Below are 26,903 nucleotides of genomic sequence, written 5' to 3'. Positions count from 1 at the left end.
GCCTCCAAAGTGCTGGGATTACAGGTGTGAGCCACCACACCCAGCAAATTTAATTTTTAAAGTATGTTTAAAAAAGCAAAGAATTTTTCCAATAAATGGGAATGTTTTTGTATAAACTTGGATTTCCAAAATAATTAAAAATAGGAGACACTGAAAATTGTTAACCTAATTGCCCCCAAAGAATCATAACTCCCTGAGTCCACATGGCCTGGCTGACAACTAGCACCAACAGTCAGACATAAGTGAAGCTCCCACTTGAACCAGGCAGCTTCCAAGTGAATTCAGAAAAGACTTGCCGGAGAACTTTCCAGCTGAGCCCAACCCAAATTGCTGACCAACAGAGTTATGAAAAAAAATCAAACGATGATTGTTATTAAGCCACTGAGTTGCAGGGGTGGTTAAATATGTGGCAATAGATAAGTAACACAGGACAGAAGAGTGACAGAATTAAGGAAAAGAGTAAAGATTAGTGTGGTAGGCTGAAAAAATGGCCTCTCAACAGATATCCATGCCCTAATCCCTGAAACCTGTGAATGTTACCTGATATGGCAGAAACAATAGAATCTTCACAGATGTGATTAAATGAATGATCTTGCAATAGGGAGGTTATCCTGGATTATCTGGGTGAGCTCTAAATGCAATCACACCTATCCTTATAAGAGGGAGATTACAAGCACAGAAGAAGAGAATACAATGTGTCCACAAAGGCAGAAATTGGAGTGATGTAGCCACAAGTCAAGGAATGCTGGCACCCACCAGGAGCTGGAAAAGGAAAGGAATTCTCCCTTAGAGACTCTGATGGAACAGCAGCCCTGACAACTCCTTTATTTCAGTCCAGTGATACTAATTTCAAACTTCCAGCCTCTAGAATTGTAAAGGATAAATTTCCGTTGTTTTAAACAACCAAATTTGTGGTAATTTGTTACAGAATCCACAGGAAACGAATACCATGGGTAATACATGTATATCATGTATATCATGTATATCATGTATATGGGAGACCAAGTTGTCTTTATGCTGTGATGTCAAAGGGAAAATTATCTCCCATTACAGATAAGTCTTTTTTCTTTGAACAACAATTCAATTCTTTGGTTGCTTCTATATTGGGAGTACTTAAACCTTGACAAGGAGTTTAAGAAAATACAGGACAGCCACACACAATGGCTCAGGCCTATAATCCCAACACTTTGGGATGCTGAGGATTGCTTGAGCCCAGGAGTTTGAGACCAGTCAACAAAGTGAGACCCCTACAAAAAATGAAAAAAATTTAAAGATTAACATTTAAAAAATTAAAATTAGCCAGGCATAGCAGCATGTGCCTATATAGTCCTAGCTACTCAGGATGCTAAGGCAGGAGGATGGCGTGAGCCTAGGAGTTTGAGGCTGCAGTGAGCTATGCTCTCACCACTCCACTCCAGACTGGGTGACAGAGCGAAACCTTGTCTATAAAAAAGAAATAAAAGAAGAAAGAGAGAGAGAGAGAGAGATGAAAATATAGCATAAAAATGCATAATCTGAAATAGAACTTATAGTGTCCATTTCACTCATAAGTAATAAACATCATACACTATAGAATGCAATACAAATTCACATTTTTTTCAAGAAGAAAATTACATATAAATTAAATATCAAATGTGCAACGTATGGGTGCTTTGGACTACACCCTGAGATTCACAGAGATTCTAAATCACCCTTCCCTATTGCTAGAGGAGATCCAATGGAAAATATTAAGAAGTATTATATCCACTTTTGTTTTGTGTGACTGATACAATGGAATACTTCCATCAGAGCCTTGGGGGATAAACCATCATAGACAGGGAGTTCTGTACTTGCTGTGGAAGACAATCTCCTTTAGAGGATCTAATATTCAGGAAAAAAATGCAAAATATGTGTAGGTTCTTACCCAATGCCCATATTAATTTTCTTTTTAATTCAGAAATTATACCCTATAAAGTGATTTAATAAATTATGCCATGTCCATAAAATGGAATATTATGCAACCATTGATATTACTTACAAATACCTATAGAAAATGGTTGAGAAAATGTTTATAGAAAATGGTTGAGAAAATGTTTATGACAAAATGTTTAAAAAAGGTTGGACAAAACTATAATTTATACAAAGACATATGCACAGAAAAAAAACAAAAAGGTAATTGCCAAAGTGAGAGAAGAGAAAGGAAGAAACTGATCAGGAAGCCAATTAGGATGGGTCCTCAGTTGAATTCTTTCAATCAAAAGAACAGCCTGAGAAATCAAGCTGCAGGCACAGATAAAGGAACTTGCACAGGGGGGCTTGCCTAAGACATTCCCACAGCCACACAGATAAGAAAGCCTACACAGGTGACTTCCCAGATATGCCCACAATGGAAAATTCTGTCCTCTAACACATGCACAGTAAAGTGAACAAAGCAATATGGAGTAACTCAAGCTAAGGGCCTGCATGTGCACTAGGATGACGGAGTGGAGCTACCAGAAATTTGCACCTTATGCAAATGAGACTCCCAGCCCTCATTGGTTTCCTGTAAAAGCCTTTGCATTCAACTGTAAAAACAGCAACTCTCTTCCAGGCCCGCTCTCTGCCTCAGAGAGCTTTCTTCTTTCACTTATTAAACTTTTGCTCCAATCTCACCCTTTGTGTCCATGCTCCTTAATTCTCTTGGTTGTGAGACAAAAAACTCCAGCTGATACCTCACAAGAGACTGCTACATTGTAGTGCATTGGTGAGACCATAACAAAGGGTTAACTCTGTTAAATTATTTGTACTTTTCTGAATTTTCTCAAACCTTTGAGTGTGCATATTTCTTTAATAAATCCAGAAATTGCCTACTTCAGACAGACACAAAAGACATTTGCCTTTTCCTACTTCTAAAAGAATTTGAGGCAGCCTATACAATTTTACATTACATAAAACAGGCCAATGAAACTGAAAGTAAAGTCAATGCCAAAAGAGGTGCATATCAAACTTTAATGTGCATATGAATCACCTGGGGACCTTGTTAACAGCAGAGTCTGATGTGATACTGCTGCTGGCAAACGAGTGGGGCACCACACTTTAAGTATTAAATGGCAAGGAAAGAAACAAGAAGTAGATGTCACACAGCGACTGAGATGACTTAATCACCATAGCTGGAGGCTGGACTTAACATTTTTCTTGTTTAAACAGAATAAATCATTATATATAAAACAAAGGCTAACCTTAAACCATAATTCAGTAAAAATAATTGTTTCAATAATCTAACGTTCAATTTTACTTTTTAGAAATACAGAAATAAAGCTTGCTTCGTATCCTTCTTGAAGGAACAGTATTTATAGATATGAAACCACTAAGAATAGAGCTTAAAATTCTAGAGTTGAAAGACATTCCCCTAGAGAATATTTTTCAGTGTGGGAAAATGATCCATTATTTTAATTTGGTTGAAGACTCTTGATCATAGCTTGTGAAAGCCATGAAATCCAAAACAGAAAGAGCAATATAGAAAACTGTATTGCTGAAGTCTTTAGGTAAGTAATTCATTCAGGCACAATAGGTAGCATGTAAGCTACACAGGTATAACCATGGCACAATTGACATTTGGGACCAGATCATTCTTTGCTGTGAGAGGCTGCCTGGTGCACTGTAGGATATTTAGCAGCATCTATGGCCTCCACCAGATGTCAGGAGCACCCACCTCCTCCCTGCCCTTCCATCCCTACTCTCCCCAGAGTTGTGACAACCAAAAATGTCTCCAGACAAGCCAAATGTCCCCTAGGTAGCAAGATCTCACCCATTTGAGAACTACTTCTAACACTTCTTCTCGGACTCTATTGGAATTAAGTGTTGAGGAAATATTTGCTTTTAAACATTTGATTTTAATCAATCTTTGGATGATCTGACCTTATTGTCAATATCTAGTAAATCTGGCACCCTATTTTTTTTACTTCTGCTCCTTTTATCCAACTAAAAACTGGGCAGGTAGAATTTTCTGTTTTCCTAAACAGGAAGCAGGCAAAGCTGGTTTCACCCTGTCTTCTAACTGTAAACACATAAAGGAAATATTGGTCCAAAATATTGCTTGAGCAAAGTTCTATAAATTCATTAGACTCAAGAAATTAATTCAAGAAACTAGAAGATGTAGTGAAGAAGAAACGGTAGTGTTTAACAAAATAAAAATATTCTAGCTTAAAAGTCAGAGTAAAAACTTCTAATTAGATACAAAAAACCAACAAATATTAAAATAATATTTACATTTTCATAACAATAAAGAGGTTTTAAGTCTATATTATAGTAAGCAACAGTGGAATTAAAAAGAAGTTTCGGCCTGGCACAGTGGCTCACACTGGTAATCTCAGCACTTTGGGAGGTCAAGGCAGGCAGATCACTTGAGGTCAGGAGTTCCAGACCACTCTGGCCAACATCATGACACCCCATCTCTATTAAAAATACAAAAATTAGCTGGGCATGGTGGTGCACATCTGTAATCCCTCTGGGATTAATCTCTCCTGAGGAGGGAGAATCACTTGAACCCGGGAGGTGAAGGTTGCAGTGAGCCAAGATCTCACCACTGCACGCTAGCCTGGGCGACAGAGCTAGACTCTGTCTCAAAAAAAAAAAAAAAGTTTCTACTTTTTAAATCATTTCAGAAACTCAAAGTAAAAAACATGAGCTGGGCACGGTGGCTCACGCCTGTAATCCCAGCACTTTGGGAGGCCAAGGCAGGCGGATCACAAGGTCAGGAGATCGAGACCATCCTGGCTAACACGGTGAAACCTCGTCTTTACTAAAAATACAAAAAAATTAGCCAGGTGTGGTGGTGGGTGCCTGTAGTCCCAGCTACTCGGGAGGCTGAGGCAGGAGAATGGTGTGAACCCAGGAAGCAGAGCTTGCAGTGAGCAGAGATGGCACCACTGCACTCCAGCCTGGGCTACAGAGCAAGACTCCATCTCAAAAAAATAAATTAATAAAAATAAAAATAAAAATAAATAAAAATTTTAAAAATGGACTTTATTGCAAAATACAGAATAGAAAGCAAACAGTAATAAAAAATAAAAACATACAAATAATAAGATCAAACATGATAATTATGGTAATCAATATAAATCATTTATATTTTCCTATCAAAAGAAAAAAGCCTAAGACATTATGAGAAAATAACTAATTCTACAACGTCTGATAAAAATACATAAAATAAAATGACACGGAAAGAATTAAAAAAAAACAGAGTATGTACATGCATATCAAACGAACCCCAAAATAAAAAACAAGTAAGGTAACCTAATTATGCAAAATTGACTTTAATATTTTTTAAAGCAGTATTTAGGTGAAAGGCCACTTCATATTTTGAAAAGGCTAAATATCTTTTCTTTTTTTTTTATTTTTTTTATTATACTTTAGGTTTTAGGGTACATGTGCACAATGTGCAGGTTTGTTACATATGTATCCATGTGCCATGTTGATTTCCTGCACCCATTAACTCGTCATTTAGCATTAGGTATATCTCCTAATGCTGTTCCTCCCCCCTCCCCCCACCCCACAACAGTCCCCGGAGTGTGATGTTCCCCTTCCTGTGTCCATGAGTTCTCATTGTTCAATTCCCACCTATGAGTGAGAACATGCGGTGTTTGGTTTTCTGTCCTTGCGATAGTTTACTGAGAATGATGTTTTCCAATTTCATCCATGTCCCTACAAAGGACACGAACTCATCATTTTTTATGGCTGCATAGTATTCCATGGTGTATATGTGTGAAAAGGCTAAATATCTAGTGAGTAAATAACTAAAAAAAAATGCAGCAAGAAAACATACGGCAAAAACCTTTGGAAGTCTAAGTAGGAAATAAACACAATTACAGAAGAGAGCAACCCACCTCCACCTGCTTACAACAGGTCAAGTGGACATAATAAGGACAGTAGAGATATTTTTAAAAAATAAAATGAATCAACATATATTTATCTTGGTAATCTAGCAACAGGGAACTCACCTTCTGGCATATACATGAAATACAATGGCTAATTACATAATTTGTCATAGGGAAATTTTGATAAATTTTAGAAACAAGATTTATAAATTTTATAAATTTATAAATAAGAAAGACTATAGATCACATTCTCTAATAACCATATGATGAAACTGAGAATTAATAAAACTTTGAAAATAGGCATAAAACTTTAAAAAAAAAAATGAGATCAAAGAAGAAAATTAAAAATAGTTTATTTATAAAATAGCATGAAAGGACCCCAAAATCACTAAGCTAAAAGGAAAAGTCAACCTGGAAACTGCTTAGGGCAAACCTGCCTCCCATTCTATTCCTAAAAATGATAGCTACTAAGATAAAAAAGCTACACACCTCCCTCACAATTTGTCCACAAGGACATTTCTTGCGGACAAAGGACAAACAGAACTCAAAGTCATCCCTCTGCTCACTGAGATAAATGCATATTTGATTGCTTCCTTTGGAAAGACTTACCAGAAACTCAAAATAATGTTTGTTTGTCCCTTACCTGGAACACTCCTCCCTTCTTCAAGTTGTCCCTCCATTCTGGACCAACCCAGTGTACATCTTTTTTTTTGAGACGGAGTCTCGCTCTGTCGCCCAGGCTGGAGCGCAGTGGCACAATCTCGGCTCACTGCAAGCTCCGCCTCCCGGGTTCACGCCATTCTCCTGCCTCAGCCTCCCAAGTAGCTGGGACTACAGGCACCCGCCACCACGCCCGGCTAATTTTTTGTGTTTTTAGTAGAGACAGGATTTCACCACATTGGCCAGGATGGTCTCAATCTCCTGACCTTGTGATCCGCTCGCCTCGGGCTCCCAAAGTGTTGGGATTACAGGCGTGAGCCACTGAGCCCGGCCCCAGTGTACATCTTATACATACTGATTGATGTCTCAGTCTCATTTCTTCCTAAAATGTATAAAACCAAGCTGTGCCCTGACCACCTTGTGCCATGTCATCAGGACCTCCTAAGGCTGTGTCACAGGTACATCCTTAACCTTGGCAAAATAAACTTCCTAAATTGACTGAGGCTTATCTCAGATACTCTGGTTTACAATAGCAATAATGAGATCGCTAAATATAAAAATCTTTAGGATTGTTCAAAGGGATACTCAGAGATAATGCCATAACTTTAATTCTTTTCCTGCTTTCCTGCTTAAATATAAAAATAAATGAACCAAACAATTTTTTATTGTAAAGAGAAGATTCCTTAAATAGATAAAAAATAATTAAAATATATGTAAAAAATAATAAATGAGATGAAAGAACAACAATGAATTGAGTAAGTAATTTCCTAAGCTCCTTATTTAAAGTAATAATGATGATGAAATAGACTAGCACTTCTTAAATTGGTGTTAAGAAAAAAATTAAAATCTATTCCGGAGAATTTTAATAACTGTGCCAAGAAAAAGCCTTCCTCTACACAAATAAGTTCTTTATTTTGAAGTTCTTTTAATCATTGAATAAACTTCAAAAGTTTTCCCTGTTATTTTAAAACTTCTTAGATCTTTTCTTATGTTAAAATGTACTTTGAATCCTCAAGGAGAGTATTTAGTACAGTTTCCCAAGCTTATTTGCCCTTTTTTTAGTATTCTGAGAACAGCTTGCAGAATGCTGACCTAGACTAACTTCTTACAAAACTATTTTAAAAAACAGAAATAATTAATTAGGTTAAAAACAATACAATGGAAACAATAGAGGAAAAGGCATTAAAATGGAATGCTATGCACCATTAACATTAGTTAAAAATGGAAGAACATCATATAAGAGCACAAGCTATCAGATATGCCTTTCTGTTTATGTAATTTGTGTTCTAAATCAGGATATGATATTAAACAGCACTATAAGATGGATGAAAATGTGAGCACAGTGTTTAGCCTAAATCAAACTTTGGTAAGAATTCTGTAACTACAACTCCAATTGTCCTCTCCTGGGTGAAAAGGTATATACTATGTGAAGGTGGCAAGGGAACTTCAAGGTCCTTACTGTAAGAGCAAGAAGGATGCGGGGCTGTGAGGCAAATGTGAGGGATTTTTTGGACAACTTGGAGGAGAACAAGAAATTCACCAATCTAGGAATGAGCCCTATCTCTGTCAGTAAGACAGAGAACAAAAGTTACAAATGTCAAGTCCAGGAGGTGGAATAGAGGCAGAGGTTATTTGCTGACCAAACATAGAAGAGATACCAACTAAGATTTGGCCCCTTCTCTGCCCACAGGAGGACCAGGAGCTATGGCAAGGCTATGGCCAGGCATGTAGGTCCTAAAAGTATGACTTTCAATACATGTGTTGTTTTTAACTATAGAGCACAGCAACGAAGACTCCAAATCCGACTACAGAAGATGAAAAATTTACTACTGCACACTCAGTAGGTTTGTGTCTTGCTAACTGGATCAGCCTTAGGCAGTTAAAAGGAAGTAACTAATAATCAGGCAGAGTGTTAAGAAGTATAATTTTCCACTATAATGCAAGCCCAAATTGAGCTATTTCTCACGACATTAACAAATATGTAGATCGTAATGAAATTATTTCCTGAAAATAAATTACAACTCTAATTCTAAGTGTGATAAAAATTATATAAAATAGAGAAGTACAGGCCAATTTTCTTTATGAATATACATATGAAAACCTAAGTAAAATGTCAGAAAATAGAAATGTATGTTTTAAAAATCTGCTCCAACGTTTACTTTTAGTATCCTATAAATAAAAAATTATCTTAAATCAAAATGATATTTAATAAAAACTAATTATTCCAAATGCTTAAAGTACCTAATCTGCAACTTCAGAAGAATGATTATTTGAATGCTTGAATATGCATATGAGCACAGAAGTGCCATTCCCATTAAAATCAGGGAAAAGACATACTATGTAACAGTATACTAGAAATTCTCAACTATTCAATTATGCATAGGAATAAATTACGATGTATAAACTTAAAAATGTAAAGTACCAACACTGTATACAATTTATATAGTACACTCAGAAAAAAACAGAAAAAATAAACTACATATCACCTGTAAAATGGAGATGATAAAATAAAGAAATAAATAAACAAACTGGACAGCCATTAAAATTCAGAGTTCAGCAAAAAGGCCAAAAACAAAATACTTATATGAAAAATAAATAGTTGTTTTACTCCAACAATAACAAGTTAAAAATATAATGAAATAATTTATCCACAGTAGCAATAAAAATATTGTTTGCATAGGAATGACTACAATGAGAAGTATATCACCAATATTAATATAACTGCTATAATTTTCTGAGAAACAAAAGTTATAAAATATTCACTTTTTTTCAGATTTATACTTTGGTGCATTTTCACTCAGAATAAAAAAAGAGAATGTTTATTAAGTGATAACATGATATGAAGACCTTCTAGAAGACAAACTGGTGGGAATAACAAAGCAAAGAAAATAATTAAAGAGATAAAATCTAAGAATAAGGGTGAGGATAGCACTAGCCCTTTGAGATATTAAGACAGTCACACATAATAAGGCTACAAAAGTGAAAAAAAAATAGGTGGGAAACAATTATGTATGCATATATCCCAGAAATAAGCTATTATATATTTTATTTTCATATTTGATAAAAAGACATTCTAAATCGATGTTTAAAAATATTATCCAGTGAAAAAGTTTGGTTCAATTGGCTAGCAACTGGCAGAAAATAGAGTTTAGATTTTTAACTACCACCATACAATAAAGGCTGGGTTGATTGGTTGGTTGATTGATTTTTGAAATGTTTGATGTAGTAGTTCCCAACTGGAGATTTGAATCAGATTCTCCTCTGGAGCTTTCCTCACATGCATGTTTGTGCCTGGGGACCACTCTTGGACAAGTGCAAAGGACAAGGAGTCTAATGGACAATGGCTTATGTAATCTAATGTGCAAAACCCCTTCTGCCATTGAAAGACACAGAATTGAGTTCAAATCCTGACTCTGCTATTAGGTGTGTGACTTTAGGAAACTGAAACTTGGTTTTGATGATCTTACATTTCCCCAATTATAAAATGAGAATGAAAACAATAACTATTTTAAAATGTTATTTTGAGGATTAAATAAAATGACTTACATAAAGTACCTAGATTTCATGATTCTAATTCATTAAAAAATACACCGATACATGAGTTTGTTTCTCTGTCTGGAAAATCACATCTTTAAAAGTAAAACAAATTTTTATAATAAATTTAATTTTTTGCCTTCAGTTCTCAAGGGAAAAAGAGGAAGCATCACCACACACAGCTCCCAGCCTTTTACTTTACACATCTAAACTTAAAATACAAAACTTAGTCTTGAGCAAGTGTGGTTAAAAATCTAAGAGAGAAACAACAAAAATAGAGAAGAATCCAACATATTCAGTTACTATTTCTTCTAAAGAAGGAGAATGAAGCATCTAATAATTCTTATGCATAATCAAAGACATATTCAGGCACATAGCAGAGATGCTTTAATGACCTAGAAAAGAGTTGTAAAAACCCTGGCTTATTTGATTCCTCAAGTTGCACACCACCAGAAGACCATGGAGTAAGTAGTACTGAATTAAAATTTAAGCACAGAAAACTAGGTCCCAAACTATCAAAAAATGATTCCCAATTCTAAATGTTCAACCACATCTATCTTAAAACATTTATAATATTTTTTTCAAATACTCTCATACCATTCCAAATGATTAGTTTTCTCTGCTATATTTTCTCAACTTTCAAATTAAAATTCTTTGCTTTAAAGTTAACATTGTGATTTGTCATTTTCTATATCCCATTCCAAAAAAACTCCCTAATGGAAAAAAATGTTTAGTACATTCCTTCAGTTAGAAAATTATCATTGCTACCTTAGCAACCTATTAACATTCTTGGGAGAATTCTTTCTTACATCAAAAATGTGGAAAGAACAGATTTAATACAAGTTCAACTGCTTTTATGCAAAACAAAACACGTTTTATAATTTTGGTCACAATCTCTAAGTAAACAAAACTTCTATTCTAATGGAATAACGCATCTCTCATTTCTATTATCCTGACACAAATACACACTTACTTAATATTCTGTTTCTGTGCTCTCACCCTTCCCTGTAATGCTAGCAAAGAGTTTTAATTTTCCCCAAAAACCTCAAACTACAGATGGATAATTTTATAGACTTTGTGATTTTTAGCACAATCACTCCTCACCGAACACTTCCTGTCACCATCTGCCTCTTTTAAGGCCAAATAGGACTTTTCTTGGCTTGTTTATTTTTCTCCACAATCTGTTGTCTGACATTTTTCTCACCACCTTCTGGCCTTCTGTATTTTTGGATAGCTGCTCCAATCTGCACTCTTCCCACTCTTGTGTCTCCTGATTTTTCCAATGGGTCTTGAATGTCAATCAGTGGGCTGTTCTCATTCACACAGAATGTGTTTGCTTTACCACTGGCTGGTGATATTTGCGTTTTAAACAACACCCTTATTAAATTCCTGAGTCCATTATTCTGAATAACTACCTACATTGGTGTCATCTGTCTTAGAATAAAGTCTTAGAGGACAAAAAACTCTCAGTCCCCCTGTCAGAATTCAATTCCAAGAGTACGACATGAATTTGATCTTGAGGTCCTTCACACGTTGCACTCAGTGAAATGTGCCCACACAGAACAAAAACAAAAACGTAAGTCAGACTTCGTTAATACTGAACAGAAAATGACTAATGGTTCTCAATTTTCTCATTCACTGCAAATTATTTATTAAGTACCCACCATGTTCCAAGCATGATTCCAGGGGCTGGAGATTTAATGTTTTTTTTTTTTAAGACAGACAAAATATTAAAGTTGTAATAAAAGGAACTGAACTTAAGGCCCTAGACACTTTTGGATGAGTAAAATGGTGAGGCTTCACATTTATACTGATATGATCTAGTTAACTTACTGCTTTTTTCTACATCGCTTTCTCTGGGCTAAAATCGTAGTTCTAAATGAAATGAATTTTCTACCATCAAAAAAGACTAAGCTAATGATAAAAAAAATACTGCCAATAAATATTTGTGGAATGAATGAATGGCTGCCAGTTCTACTGTTCGTAACTTTACAATCTTAAAGTCAATTAAACTCTCTGAGCCTATTTCTTCATCTGTAAAATAGAAGTATAATTCCTACTTCATTACATTGTTGAATGAAAAGAGATAATCTCTGTGAAGCCCAGGCTCTTAGAAACTGCTGTGTAATGAATAGCTCTGTCTCCAAGTCAAAGGCAATTCAATAATACCAAGGGAATTATATATAACTTAGTCCAAATATTTTTATATGTCTACACTTGACTTCTAAGAAATTTACTCATTTTTTTAAAAGTCTAAACTAAGGAGAATTGGACAGTTTCCCAATTTTTATAACCATCAACATCCTATCTGCTGGCATTCCTCCACCCCACTCACCCATTCCTTCTTCCGCCCCCTAATCCATTCCATATTATTTCCTAGTCTAAGAAAATGGCTCTTTCTTTTTGTCCCCTAAGCCCAGTGGTTTATTTGCATCTTTTGTAAATAAACCTGCCAGCTTTCTAAATAAAACCTAACCCCAGTCCTGCAAGATTACAGTGAAGAAAGCATCTCATAGGATAAAGAGAAGCTGGAGGTCAGAATTCCCTTTTTATCTGAATTCCATTCATTCATGGACTCATTCACACATTCGAAAATATTTTCTGAGTCCCCACTGTGCCAGGCACTGTCCAAGCTGATGAGAATACAATGCTGACAGAGACAGAGAAGGTCCCTGGTGCCACTGAGCTTATGGCCTAACAGGATAAACAACTGCAAAACAGGTTGATGAGGAGGCATATGTGGGGCCACCACACTATCTAGGACAAACCTATATAACCCAGGCCGGGGGAATCAAGAAGGCGGAACCCCTACTGTGAAATCTAGTAATTGAGAAGAAGATAGCCAGGCAATGATGGGGAAGACCAGTCCAAGCAGAGGAAATGGCATGTGCAAAGCCTGGCATGAGCAGAGTTTGGGAGCTCTGGAGATCAAGCCAGTTATGTTGAAGAGCCTAAATTGTCTACTGCATATTCTCCCTTTGATGATTTCTATTGTGTTACCCTAAAGCCTCCAGCACCCTTTTGTGTAAGTGCCTCGGCCTGCCATGAGCTACACTACTGGAAATTTAAAACAATATTTTGTGTCTCCCCTAGGGGCCAGAGCATTAAGGCGAGCAGTGCCCCCACCACTAGCTAGCCCAATAGTGGCAGTGGTCACCACCCAGGGCCCCCAGAGGGGCAGGTGAATGAATGAAGGGTAGGCAGAGTCAGGGCCAGAGGATCGGTGAAGACCCTCCCAAGTGCCTTCTCCCGCCATCGCCAAGCTTAGAAGATCGGGTGTAACTTTATTAAGGAAGCCAGAAAGCTTCCCTACGCCTTACTTCAGAGCAATGCCTTCGTCTCAGTTACTGTTAACGGTTGAGTTGGCGCAGGAGTAGGGAAGTAGCTGAGCTGGCAGGGGAGTGCAGGCGGGAAGATTCCTTGTGTAGTCTGGGCCTTAAGTTTTAAGAAAAACGTTAACGCCATGCCTAGAACTGCAGAACCCAAGGTCAGCTTCTAATTCCCAGTTTTATATTTAGTGTTTACCTCTGGGGGATCTAGATCCTAAAGAAAACTAACTAAACAAACAAAAAAATCTGTGTCATTCTTGGACTGAACACAAAAACATACATTCATTCTCCCATGTTACCTAAAAAGAAGACACAGGACTTCTATATATGTGACAAATATATATATATATGCACTATACCTGTGTACTACACAAATATGTACTATATGTATGTATGTAATATATATATGTACTGTATATACTATATATGTACTAGACAAACAAATATATGCTATATATGTGACAAATACAACATGTAACACATCACTATATAAATGTATTTGTATTAATTTTGATCTGTATATTTCTACATCATTTAAATTATACACTTGAGCTACGAAATAATTAGGTGAATAGGTGAAATAATTAGAGAATAAAAGGGAGATATGGAATATATAATAAATGTTTACCAAAAAGCTTTTACTCATAGTGAAAATTTAAGTATTAGTCATTATTAATTGTCCCAAAGCATACTTTAAAGGAAAATAATACTAAGAAAATATTAAAGATTGTGGTGACAGCTCCTCTGAGCAGGAGGAGCTGCTTTCATTTTGCTGTATTTAATCCAAATGATAAAGGAATTTAATAAAATTACCCTCTAGGTAGCAGTAGTTTTAAAAAATAATCCAAATCCATTCTGACACAATAGCTCTCCAGAGAATAACAGTAGATCCTACAAATGACAGAGGAAGAAACTCGTCTGCTGCCCCCATATAGAGAAGAATAGATTAAATCACTGCCATGTAATCCTGTAAAGATCATTTTCCAAAGGTTTTTCCACCAATCAGAAGGTCAGTGATCTAGAGATATTTTGGGGACCGGCCCTATTAACATTTTCATTAATTATATCTATTTATGATTTGTCAGTAGCAAGGCTAAGGAGGAGATAAATTAAAGATTCAAAACCAATGCCTTGTTCAAACATATTCATTTGGAATTAATTTGTAATAATGAGGTGATTATGAGAAAACTCATTCATCTAGTGCTAATTATATTTTGTTTTTTAAAAAAAAAATGGCTGTTTTTCCAATCTGGCATTTTGTAATGTCACTAAAGTTCACTTCAAAATGCAAATATATCCTAAGACAATAACCAGCTGCCCCTGCAGTCATGTGAGGTGGTACTTTTCAAGCTCAATTTGGTTTCTGGATGCATTCCTCTAAATTATTTTATATACACACTGTAAATAAGTACATATGTGTATATATGTAAATATATGTGTGTGTGTGTGTGTGTGTATTACTTTATCTCTATATCTATATTATCCAGGATACTTTGGCTCAACATTTCTTAAGTCAAATTTTATAGACCAGTCAATATTCATCAAACTACCTTAAAGATGGAGCCAAGTGGCCTACAAGAGAATACTGCTAAGGCTGTTAACACATGTAATTTATGCAAGAGAATATTCCAAGCTTCCTGACTGCATCACTCTTTTAACTTTTTCTTACATTAGAAACTACACTTAGAATCATAACAAATTTCATTTTTCAAACGTTTGACTTTAAGGTGTGTATAAGGATACTCCGACTCTATAAACTTCCTCTTCTTTAAAGCAGATCATCCTATTCATCATAAGATTATTAAAAATGTATACCTTTGCTTTTATTTGCCATAAAAAAAGCTTTCTTTGGGATAAAATAGATTTTTATCCAAAGATGCAGAACTGTTTTCAAGATAAATCCAATCTGATCAATTTGACAGATTAAGACTCTCTTCAATAGTAATTCCTCAAATTATTTAAATAATTTATGAAACAGTAAAGGCTTAAAATATGAATTACATAGCCTTAAAAGTTCTAGATCCTTCATGGATTTTATTTTTGGTTTATTATTGCAGGAAAATACATATAAATCTTTTGAGAAAAATAACAAAACCAAGACTTTTTTTCCCAATATGCTATAAGCGAGCTCAGTAAATGTTTCAAAGTGAACTATTTTTCTTGTCCATATCAAAATAGAATACTCCTCAAATGCTATTAATAATTTAACTTAGAATAGAATCATAAATATGCATGAATGGAAGATCACTTCCTGTATCCCCATGCTCAGAAGACCTTTGACTAAGCATTTCCAGAAAGATAAACAGCTGCCCAATTTCCAGGTATCTCCAGGCACGTCGATGCCAGAGGCTCTGAGAAAAAGAAAAGGCTTACGTGACATCTTCTGTGACCTCTTGAGCTATGTTGGTTGTCCCCTCCTCTGTGTTCCTGTTCATGCCTGTAACATAACTCCTAGCATGTCCCTTAATTATCTATTTACACATCAATTTCTCACAAGAAAGTTTCCAAAGCATTTTAGTGATCCTTGCTTTTTATTTAAGAAAGTAAGCTCAGAAAAGTTAAGTAACTTGCTTAAAGCCTCAAGGTAGTACCTGATAAAGCCAGAATTCAACTAAGAGCTATGAGTCCAAAGCCCCTCGAATTCTCCATCATACTATGTTTCTGCTGCCTCAAATATGGCATCACTCCTAATGAAGCTGGTGTTCAAAACATGCCTGCTAATTGATTACATGTACGAATGCCTTACATGTACATGTTCTGGGTCACCATGCTGGGTCCTGGAGAGTATTGTGTACAAGATTCCCGTTCTCTATTCCCCAATTCTTCGCTTCAGACCCAGCATCACATGGTTTCCAGACCCATGGACTCAGGGAAAGTGGAGGTGGACATGCAATTGCAACACACTGTAGAGACATGGCATAAAGGTACAGATTAAAAGAAGGGACAAGAATAGCCAGTTAAAAAGGGTAGAGTAGGAGGGAAGAGGGGAAGAAAAGAATGTTGAGGCCAGGGAACCGGCATATACAACATGTGAGAGACAAGAAAGAGCATGTTTTGTTAAAATGAGAAAAGCCCTGTAGAGCTAGGGCTCAGAGAGTGCAAGTGTGACGCTGCAGAGGTGTACAGGGACCCAGCCAGAAGAATCTCAAGCGCATGCGAAGAAGTCTGGGTTTGATCCTAGGTGTAACAGTGAGCCACTGCAGGGAGTTAAGCAGAGGAACAATACAGACTTTCTGTTTGAGAAAAATCACTGGTTATAACGGTGCAAAAAGAAATGGAGTACATGGCTGATTAGAGGCTGGGAAGCCAATGACTGAAGCACTGAAGAGGTGAAGATGATGACTCTAGAACTTCTTCCCGGTATACGAATTTAAATAGATCACTGTTTAATTTTTAAACATGTTCATATTTTTTAAATGTGAAGAAACATACCTTTCCCACCTCCCTCAGAGGGTTGTTTTTAGGATAAAGTGCACAGTGGCAATGCTGCCTGCCTGAGACAGGACTGGGTGGTGCTAAGAGCACAGGCTCTGGAACGAGAGTCTGGATTTCAAACGTTACTCCCCCATTCCTGACTATGAAAACTCTGAGCAAGTAACACAACTCCTCTGTGCCTCAGTTTCCTAATCTGTAAAATAGAGGTAATAATGGTAACTGATTCATAGGTTTTATTGAGAGGACTTAATAAAATAATGCCTGTTTTATTTACTGCCTTATTTCCAGCATCTAGAATTTTTCCTGGTATGTAGTAATTGCTTTCTAATGTTAGTATTTATTTGAAAATTATAAAGGATTATGTAATTGTAAGGTGTCAACACAACTGAAAAAGGTATTTAATGTCTACAATTTTCTGACCACCAAAAAAAATCGTATTTTTAAAAATCCACAATCTCTCAAGAACACATCTGTTCTTATAAACATAAAGGTAAGTTTGCAACTTTCTCTTTTGTTTCTTCCTCAACTTTTCCATGATGTGCTTTATCCTTTCAAACAAAATCTCTTCTGTTTAACACATTTGTAAACCCCAACTTTCAGGCTGGCTGGGGCCCAAATGCCTTCTAAAAATCACTGAATCCTGCTCTGCCTGTAGACAGAGGCTGTTCCAGTGTGCAAGTTGTTGACACATTTGAAAGACCAAAATAGTTACCAATGATTAGAAAAATTATGGTTCTTTCGTGGAAGGAAAGCACTGTCATTTTAAAGAGATGGTTTCCTCCTCCTTGGAGGAATGTGGAGACTCTCTGGCCCCCACTACCCTTCTTCCCATTCCTTCCAGTAAAAGTTTTTCACCTCCATCACCAGCCGCAGGTATAGTGCTTCAATGGGTAGAACCAGAATCCACTAAACTACTTACCACACACAGTAACAAGAGCACACTTTTCACTTTGAATTTTTATAATTTTTTATTGCATTAATCATTTGATCAGATAAACCAGATCTGTTTGCCATGTGCCCTACATTCCACAGGTATTGAGGTCTCCATGAGAAAACCCCCTCAAGCGCATCACAAGGTTTCCATGTGAGCTATGACAAATTAGAAATCAACTGGCCATACTCAAAAAGGAGGCAAAGCTGGTTTCCGTCTTTATTCAATGGAGAGTGAAAAGGAGAAGCAGCATTCAGTGATAAAGGCTATTCCTGGCCAATTATTTAGCAACTGGTATAACACTGATTTACCAACTGTGTAGAATGTCAAGTGTACGTACCACGTGGTAACTGTGAGCTCTGTAGAATGACATAAACTAAATAAAAGAAGGGATCAGGGAAGGAGGAAGGGCAAAAAGTAGGAGGGATAAAGAAAGGAAGAGGGATAGAGGGAAGGAGGATTGAAAAAGAAAAAGTTGTATAGTTTAGTTTGACCAAAGGTCAATTTTTAAATAAACAAGTACTAATAGCACCTCTCTTAGGCGACTAAAAAAACTCCCTTTCCAACAATGTCTTTTTGTTTTAATTAATAATTTCTTTCCACAGAGGAGAAAAAAAGGAAAAAAATATTTCCTCTGGAGAGGAGAAAGAGGCCAACTCTCAGAAACAATGAGCTAGATTTTTATCTTAAGTCATACTGTGCTCAAGATCCTCTAGGTAATTTTGAAATAATCACTTCCCTATTGCCTTTAGCATTGGAAAAACTATGTAAATGTCCTCCATTCAGCATGCTCTCTGGTCTTGGATTTATCTACTAATATAGCCATGAAATTACCTTTGACATCCCCTGAAACCCAGCTTTCGGCTAGACTGTGATCCTTTATCCTCAGATCCTGAAACATCCATAGAAAGAGAACCCCAAAGTGCAAGTGCACACACACAAACACACACACACACAGTCTTTCTGCCTTCCTAAATCTAAAAGGTATAGTAACACCATAAATTAAAAGAAAAGAAAATAAATTTTCAGCAAAATTTTCTCATCCTCTAATATCAGGTTTCAGTTAGATATTAATATTTAAAATATCTTCTAATACATTATTCTACCTTCCATTTGAGGAAAGGAGCAAATGTAAACACAGATATGGTCCCCTCCCTTTTGTAACCTTTCTTTTCTTTCCATTTTTTAATAGCTGCAAACTTATAGGACTTCTGCCTCTTAAATCAAGTATTACTAAATTTCTATTTCAGCACCTTCTGGGATGACAAGATTCCAAATATGTAATAAAAATAAATTGCCATTAATAGCTAGGTCTTTGGCAGAGTTACTGGCCTGTTTTGTTTACTTACCCAGTGCCGGTGTGATTTTCTGCTTTGGGCACAGCTGTGAACAAGACTATTAATAATCAGGCTGCATCAGAAAGGAGTCAGTTCATAGTTCTGTAACTCAATGATTTTTTTAACCTTTTATAAATTGAAGTTGTTCACATAGTTCAAGACTGACCTATTAAAATCTCTGATTTTTTTTTTTTTTTTTTTTTTACAGAGTCTCCCTCCGTCAGGTTACAGGGCAATGGCCTGATCTTGGCTCACTGCAAACTCTGCCTCCCAGGTTCAATCAATTCTCCTGCCTCAGCCTCCTGAGTAGCTGGGACTACAAGCACCGACCACCACACCCAGCTAATTTTTGTATTTTTAGTAAAGAACGGGGTTTCACCATGTTGGCCAGGCTGGTCTCGAACTCTTGACCTCAGGTAATCCACCCGCCTCGGCCTCCCAAAGTGCTGGGATTACAGGTGTGAGCCACTGCACCTGGCCTCTGTTTTTTTGTTGTTTGTTTGTGTTTTTTGTTTTTTTTAAAAAAAAAAAAAACCTGTGTGGTTTATGAATAAAACTACCTTAGAAAGAGGGCAACTGGCACACAATCCTGAGAGCCTGTAAACCCCATTAACACTAGGCCTGCAAGGAAATTTTACCGAATTCAACAATATGAAGGGTCCTCCTGAACAATCACAAAGTAAGTATAAATATAGTATAAAATAATCTAATAAAGACTGGCTCATCCTAGTTTGTTCCAGGATAAGATCACCACAGTATTTCACAGTTTCTTAGGAAAGCATTGATATACTGCTATTATTGATATTTTCTTTATCAAGATTTCATTTGTACACTGAAAGACTCAGAGTCAAAAAAAAAAGGTCATCAAATTAAATCCACTATTTATTTTAGTCCCTCACGTAAGTGGCATCGATTCACTGAACCTGACTGTGGGATATAAGCATGGGTGGAGAACGGGTGCGGTGGCTCAGCCTGTAATCCCAGCACTTCAGGAGTCTGAGGCGGGTGGATCACTTGAGGCCAGGAGTTTGAAACGAGCCAGGCCAACATGGCAAAACCCTGTCTCTACTAAAAATACAAAAATTAGCCAGGCATGGTAGCACGCACCTATAATCCTAGCTATTTGGGGAGGCTGAGACACAAGAATCACTTGAACCCTTGAGGCAGAGGTTGCAGTGAGTGAGCCGAGATCACACCATTGCACTCCAGCCTGGGCAACACAGGGAGACTGCATGGGTGAAAAATTTTAACCAGCCTCACTCCCATTACTTTCCGGTATTCAGTGTCATAATCTGACACTTAAGTGCTCTCTCTCCATTTCCCACGTCAACCATTCCGGAACCACCACCCACTCCGCCATATACTTGCTTATATGCTCAAGAGCTTAGCTGCTCTAAGCATACTCGTGACCAAACAAATGTAAGAAGAGACAGTTGCTGTCTGATTTCACCAGGTGGAGGTAAATCCTTGAGATTATCCATAAACCAATCCATTCCATAATGTCTCCTGCAGAAACTTTTTTCAATATTCTAATCAGAATTACTGTTTTCTTCCTCTATGCACACTTAGCCCTTTGTCACTACTATTGACTTTATATTATTCTCTCTGTGTCTCCCTCCACCCCAACTGAAGGCTCTTCGAGCATCAGGATACACAGGGGAACCATCACAGTGCATTACAATGGCTCTCAAAGTGTGGCCTCTGAACCAGTGGCATCAGAATCCCTGGGAACTTGTCGGAAAAGCAAAATTTCAGGCCCTACCTCAGACCTACTGAATCAAACTCTGGGGGTGGGACCTCAGCAACCAGTGTTTTAACAAGCCCTCCAGGTGATCCTGACGCAGGCTCAAAATTGAGAACCACTGGTATATTGAAATAAGTATGGGTTTTGGAAGCATATAATCTAAGGCTTTTAAATTCCTACTGTGCCCCTTATTAGCCAATGATATTAATCAAGTTGTTTGCTATCTTTGAGTTGCCTCTACTCACTTATGAAATTCATGACTTGTGGAAATATGCTGAGGGGTGGATTTTTTTTTAATAAGAGTCTTTTCAATGAGTTGTGCTGGGACAATGGGATATCCACCTGCAAAAGAAGGAAAGTGGACCCTCTACCTATCCGATAAAAAAGTTAACTCAAAATGGATCAAGATTTAAATGTGAGAGTTAAAGCTATAACACTCTTAGAAGAAAACGTAGGTGTAAATCTTTGCGACCTTAGATTAGGCAATGGTTTTTTAGATATGATGCAAGGAGCACAAGAAACACAAGAAAAAATACATAAATTGGACCACATCAAAATGTAAAACTTCTGTGCTTGAAAGGACACTATCAAGAAAGTAAGAAGACAACAAACAGAAGGGGAGAACATTTTTGGAAATCGTATATCTGATAAGGGACTTGGTTCCAGGATACATAGGGAGCTCTCACAACTCAACAATAATAAGATAAATTGCCCATTTTAAAATGAACAGACAGCCCCAGGTGCAGTGCCACATGCCTGTTGTCCAGCTAATTGGGAGGCTGAGGTGAGAGGATCCCGGGAGCCCAGGAGTTTGAGACACAGCGGAACTCTGTCTCTTAAAAAAAAAAAAAAAAAAAAAGTTGGGTTGGGTGCAGTGGCTCATGCCTGTAATCCCAACATTTTGGGAGGCCGAGGCGGGTGGATCACCTGAGGTCAGGAGTTCAAGACCAGCCTGGCCAATGGCAAAACCCTGTCTCTACTAAAAAATAAAAAAATAAAAAAATAAAAAATTAGCCAGGCATGATGGTGGGTGCCTGTAATCCCAGCTATTCAGGAGGCTGAGGCAGGAGAATTGCTTGAACCCAGGAGGTGGAGGTTGCAGTGAGCCAAGATCACACCACTGCACTCCAGCCTGGGCAACAGAGTGAGACTCCATCTCAAAAAAAAAAGAGAAAAAATTGAAGCCCGGCATGATGCTTATAACCCCAGCAATCCACTTGAGTTACTTGGGAGGCTGAAGTGGGAGAAACCCTTGAGCCTAGGAATTTGAGACCAGCCTGGGCAACATAGCCGGACCCCATCTCAAAAAAAAACAAAAAAAGAATGGAAGTTTCTCCAAAGAAGATATACATATGGTCAATAAGCACTTGAAAAGATGCTTAATGTCATTAGCCATCAGGGAAATGCAAATCAAAACAACATTAAAATATCACTTCACACCCAGTAGAATGGCTATAATCAAAACGACAGCAAAAAACAAGTTGGCAAGGATATAGAGAAATTGGAACCTTTGTACACTGCTGATGGGAATGTAAATGGTGCAGTCATTTTGGAAAACAGTCTGGCACTTCCTGAAAATGTTCAACAAAGAACTGCAATATGACCCAGCAATTCCACTGCTAGGTTCATATCTAAAAGAAATAAAAACACACAACCACACAAAAACTTGCACGAGTGCCACAGCAGCAGCCTTGTTCATGATAGACAAAAAATTGAAACAACCCAGATGTCTATCAACTGATGAGTGGAAAAACAAAATACGGTAAATCCACATAATGGAGTACTAATACATGCTACAACATGGGTGAACCTTGAAAACATTATGCTAAGTTAAAGGAGCCACAAAAGACCACATATTGCACAATTTGATTTATTTGAAATGTCTAGAATAAGCAAATCTATAGACACAAAAAGTAGATTAGTCTGGTTGCGTAGAGTTGTTGGAGCAGGATTGGGAGGAATTGGGAAAATGAGGAATAACTGCTAATGGGTATGGGGTTCTTTTTGAGGTGATGATATAAATGTTCTAAAATTGTGGTGATGGCTGCATAACACTGTGGATATACTATAAACCATTGAATTTTACTTTTAATTGTGTGAACTATTTGGTATGTGAATTCTATCTCAATAAAGCTGCAACAAAGTAATAATGACCACAAAGATTTTCAGCCATTAAATATTAAAATATTTAATAAAAGAGGCAAGCTTTAGGAGGGAGCTTAAGAACAGTACAATTCTGAAATCTGAGGGAAAAACTGTGAAGTCAGTTCATTTGTATTCTCCTTGGTTATAATACATCAAAAAAGCTCATACAAAAGATAAGAATGAAATTAAAGAGAAGCGCTCTCCACTGCTGTTCTCTTCAGCTCAACATGGTGGCCTACTGGGCGATTGGCAGTCTCAGCCGCTTCTCTGCCTTCAGAATCCTCCGCTCCCAAGGTTATATATGCCGCAATTTTACAGGGTCCTTTGCTTTGCTGACCAGAACCCATATTAACTATGGAGTCAAAGGGGATGTGGTAGTTATTTAAATTAACTCTCCCCATTCAAAGATAAAATACACTGAATAAACAAACAGCTGCATTCAGAGTTCATGGAAGTTATGAATGAAATCTGGGCTAGTGATCAAATCAGAAGTGCCATCCTTATCTCATCAAAGCCAGGCTGCTTTATTGTAGGTGCTGATATCAACATGTTAGCCACTTGCAAGACCCCTCAAGAAGTAACACAGATACCACAAGAAGCACAGAGAACATTTGAGAAACTTGAAAAGTCCACAAAGCCTGTTGTGATGACATCAGTGGATCCTGCCATTTTATGCCAATATAGAATAGCAACAAAAGACAGAAAAACAGTATTCGGTGCTCCTGAAGTCTTGCTGGGGATCTTACCAGGAGCAGGAGGGACACAAAGGCTGCCCAAAATGGTGAGTGTGCCTGCTGCTTTTGACATGATGCTGACTGGTAGAAACATTCGTGCAGACAGGGCAAGGAAAATGGGACTGGTTGACCAATCGGTGGAATCTCTGGGACCAGGACTAAAACTTCCAGAAGAATGGACAATCAAATACCTAGAAGAAGTCACAATTACTTTCCCAAAGGACTAGCTGATAAGAAGATCTCTCCAAAGAGAGACAAGGGATTGGTGGAAAAATTAACAGCGTATGCCATGACTATTCCATTTGTCAGGCAACAGATTTACAAAAAAGTGGAAGAAAAAGTGTGAAAGCAGACAAAAGGGCTTTATCCCACACCTCTGAAAATAACTGATGTGGTAAAGACTGGAATTGAGCAAGGGAGTGATGCTGGTTATCTCTCTGAATTTCAGAAATTTGGAGAGCTTGCAATGACCAAAGAATCAAAGGCCTTGATGGGACTCTACCAGGGTCAGGTCCTGTGCAAGAAGAATACATCTGGAGCTCCACAAAAGGATGTTAAGCATTTGGCTATTCCTGGTGCAGGGATGATGGGAGCAGGCATTGCCCAAGTCTCCGTGGATAAGAGGCGAAAGACTATACTTAAAGATACCACACTCACTGGGCTAGGCCAAGGACAGCAACAAGTATTCAAAGGATTGAATGATAAAGTAAAGAAGAAAGCTCTAACATCATTTGAAAGGGATTCCATCTTCAGCAACTTGACTGGGAAGCTTGATTACCAAGGTTTTGAAAGACAGACATGGTGATGGATGCTGTGTTCGAGGACCTTAGTTTTAAGCACAGAGTGCTAAAGGAAGTAGAAGCAGTGATTCCAGATCACTGTGTCTTTGCCAGTAACACATCTCCTCTCCCAATCAGTGAAATCGCTGCTGTCAGCAAAAGACCTGAGAAGGTGATTGGCAGGCACTACTTCTCTCCCGCAGACAAGACGCAGCTGCTGGAGATGATCACAACCGAGAAGACTTCCAAAGACACCAGTGCTTCAGCTGTAGCAGTCGGTCTCAAGCAGGGAAAGGTCGTCATTGTGGTTAAGGATGGACCTGGCTTCTATACCACCAGGTGTCTTGCACCCATGATGTCTGAAGTCATCTGAATCCTCCAGGAAAGAGTTGACCTGAAGAAGCTGGATTCCCTGAGCACAAGCCTTGGCTTTCCTGTGGGTGCCGACACACTGGTGGATGAAGTTGGCGTGGATGTAGGGAAACATGTGGCGAAAGATCTGGGCAAAGCCTTTGGGGAGCAGTTTGGAGGTGGAAACCCAGAACTGCTGACATAGATGGTGTCCAAGGGCTTCCTAGGTCGCAAGTGTGGGAAGGGCTTTTCCATCTATCAGGAGAGTGTGAAGAGTAAGAATTTGAATTCTGACATGGATAGTATTTTAGCAAGTCTGAAGATGCCTCCTAAGTCTGAAGTCTCCTCAGATGAAGACATCCAGTTCCACCTGGTGACAAGATTTGTGAATGAGGCAGTCACGTGCCTGCAAGAGGGGATCTTGGCCACACCTGCAGAGCGAGACATTGGAGCCATCTTCGGGCTCAGCTTCCCACCTTGTCCTGGAGGGCCTTTCTGCTTTGCGGATCTGTATGAAGCCCAGAAGATAGTGGACCGGCTCAAGAAGTATGAGGCTGCCTATGGAAAAAAGTTCACCCCAAGCCAGCTGCTAGCTGACCACACTAACAGCCCTAACAAGAAGTTTTACCAGTGAGCAGGCCTCATGCCTCACTCAGTCAGTGCACTAACCCCAGCTGCCGGCAGTGCTGGTTCTCCAACAGAGTGGCGTCTAGATTTATCAGAGTAACGAGAAGGAAGACAAACTCCGGCATTGGGTTTGCTCCCTGATTAAAGTGCCTTCAGCCAAGATCATCTCTCCCTCCTGGTGAAGTCTGACTGTGAATTATAGAGTTTGCACTATTGGAAGGTGGAACCCACTGTGCTCATTGTATAAGCCCTGAGGCCTAGAGTGGCAGCCAAGAGCCATCTGGAGCCATCTCTTTGCCTGTTCCTCTCAGGAGGCCAGGGTGGCCAGGGGTGGTGAAGACAATTCTCCACCCAGACAAACACATAACAATAAAAACCAAACTCTGTAAAAAAAAAAAAAAAAAAAAAAAAAAAAAGAATGAAATTAAAAACATGAATTACAAGAGGCTTTCAACATCCTCTTTTCATGTTGTTAGCAAGCCAGAAAACACATTCCCCATGGCATATGTTACAATTTAAATTTCATTCAACAATTAAATCATTGTCACATTAATAGTGGTAGCAGGATTTTAGAGATGGGGCCCCAATGATGAGTTATTCCAACTTCCAGATTTTACAAAAATAGACTGCTCTAACATTTTCCATACCACTCCACACTGCTTCCCCATCAGTATGCAGACATTAGTTTTTACTTAATGCAATTCTAATAAACTGTTTTCTGGAACATGTGTTTCATGGCCTCAAGAATATGATTTTTTTTAAATATCTTACACTGTTTTCTTTTCACATTTAGTTGACATGAACCTTTCTTTGTTTCAATGACAGGTGGTGATGGTTTCCTTTGTGATACACACATCATAAAACAGTCGCCTTCAGCTTTTGTTTTTTAATAGCTTGCTTACATAAGTTTTACAGAGCTATGAAAGAATCAAATAGCAATCAAAATATTCTTCACAATCACTGTTAATTTCTAGTTGATTCCCCGTGTTAACTTTTTCAATCTGAGTTCAAATTTGGTGTGCCTGCATTTTAGTTCCGGACCAGATATTTCCCAGTGTTCGATTGTTTCAAATCCAGAAAAACGGAAGAAGAGTCTGGCATTTTACATTCCAGATTTTAAAACAACAATCTATTTCCAAAGAAAAAATATCTTAAAAATATTTTTTAAAAACAAAGGTAGTTTTCTCATTTCTGTTTTTCCACTTGCCACATTCTTCAGGTTTTTGTATTGACTCCTCTTCGGGGGAGAGTAAATCTTTTTGTGACATATTTGCAGGTGTATATTTTAATTTACGTGGTGCATTAGGCCATTCTTGAATTACTATAAAGAAATACCGGAGACTGAGTAATTTATAAAGAAAAGAAGTTTAATTGGCTCACTGTTCTGCAGGCTGTACAAGCATGGTGCTGGCATCTACGTGGCTTCTAGGGAGGGCTCGGGGGCTCTCACTCATGGTAGAAGC

At 37.8% G+C, this 26,903-nt stretch overlaps 1 protein-coding gene and 1 pseudogene across 1 annotated transcript in view; one reads left to right on the top strand and one right to left on the bottom strand.

Annotated features, from left to right (window-relative positions):
• CPE (carboxypeptidase E) overlaps window positions 1-26,903 on the bottom strand; it is a 121,751-nt gene that overhangs the window by 70,976 nt on the left and 23,872 nt on the right. The window lies entirely within an intron of this gene.
• LOC116465963 (trifunctional enzyme subunit alpha, mitochondrial-like) lies at window positions 22,920-25,840 on the top strand (annotated as a pseudogene).

Source organism: Hylobates moloch, unplaced genomic scaffold (genome assembly GCF_009828535.3).
Source record: "Hylobates moloch isolate HMO894 unplaced genomic scaffold, HMol_V3 SCAFFOLD_3, whole genome shotgun sequence".
NCBI classification, from domain to species: Eukaryota; Metazoa; Chordata; class Mammalia; order Primates; family Hylobatidae; genus Hylobates; species Hylobates moloch.
The sequence above is the reverse complement of the archived record's forward strand: the minus strand, read 5'-3'. Positions and strand labels throughout refer to the sequence as shown.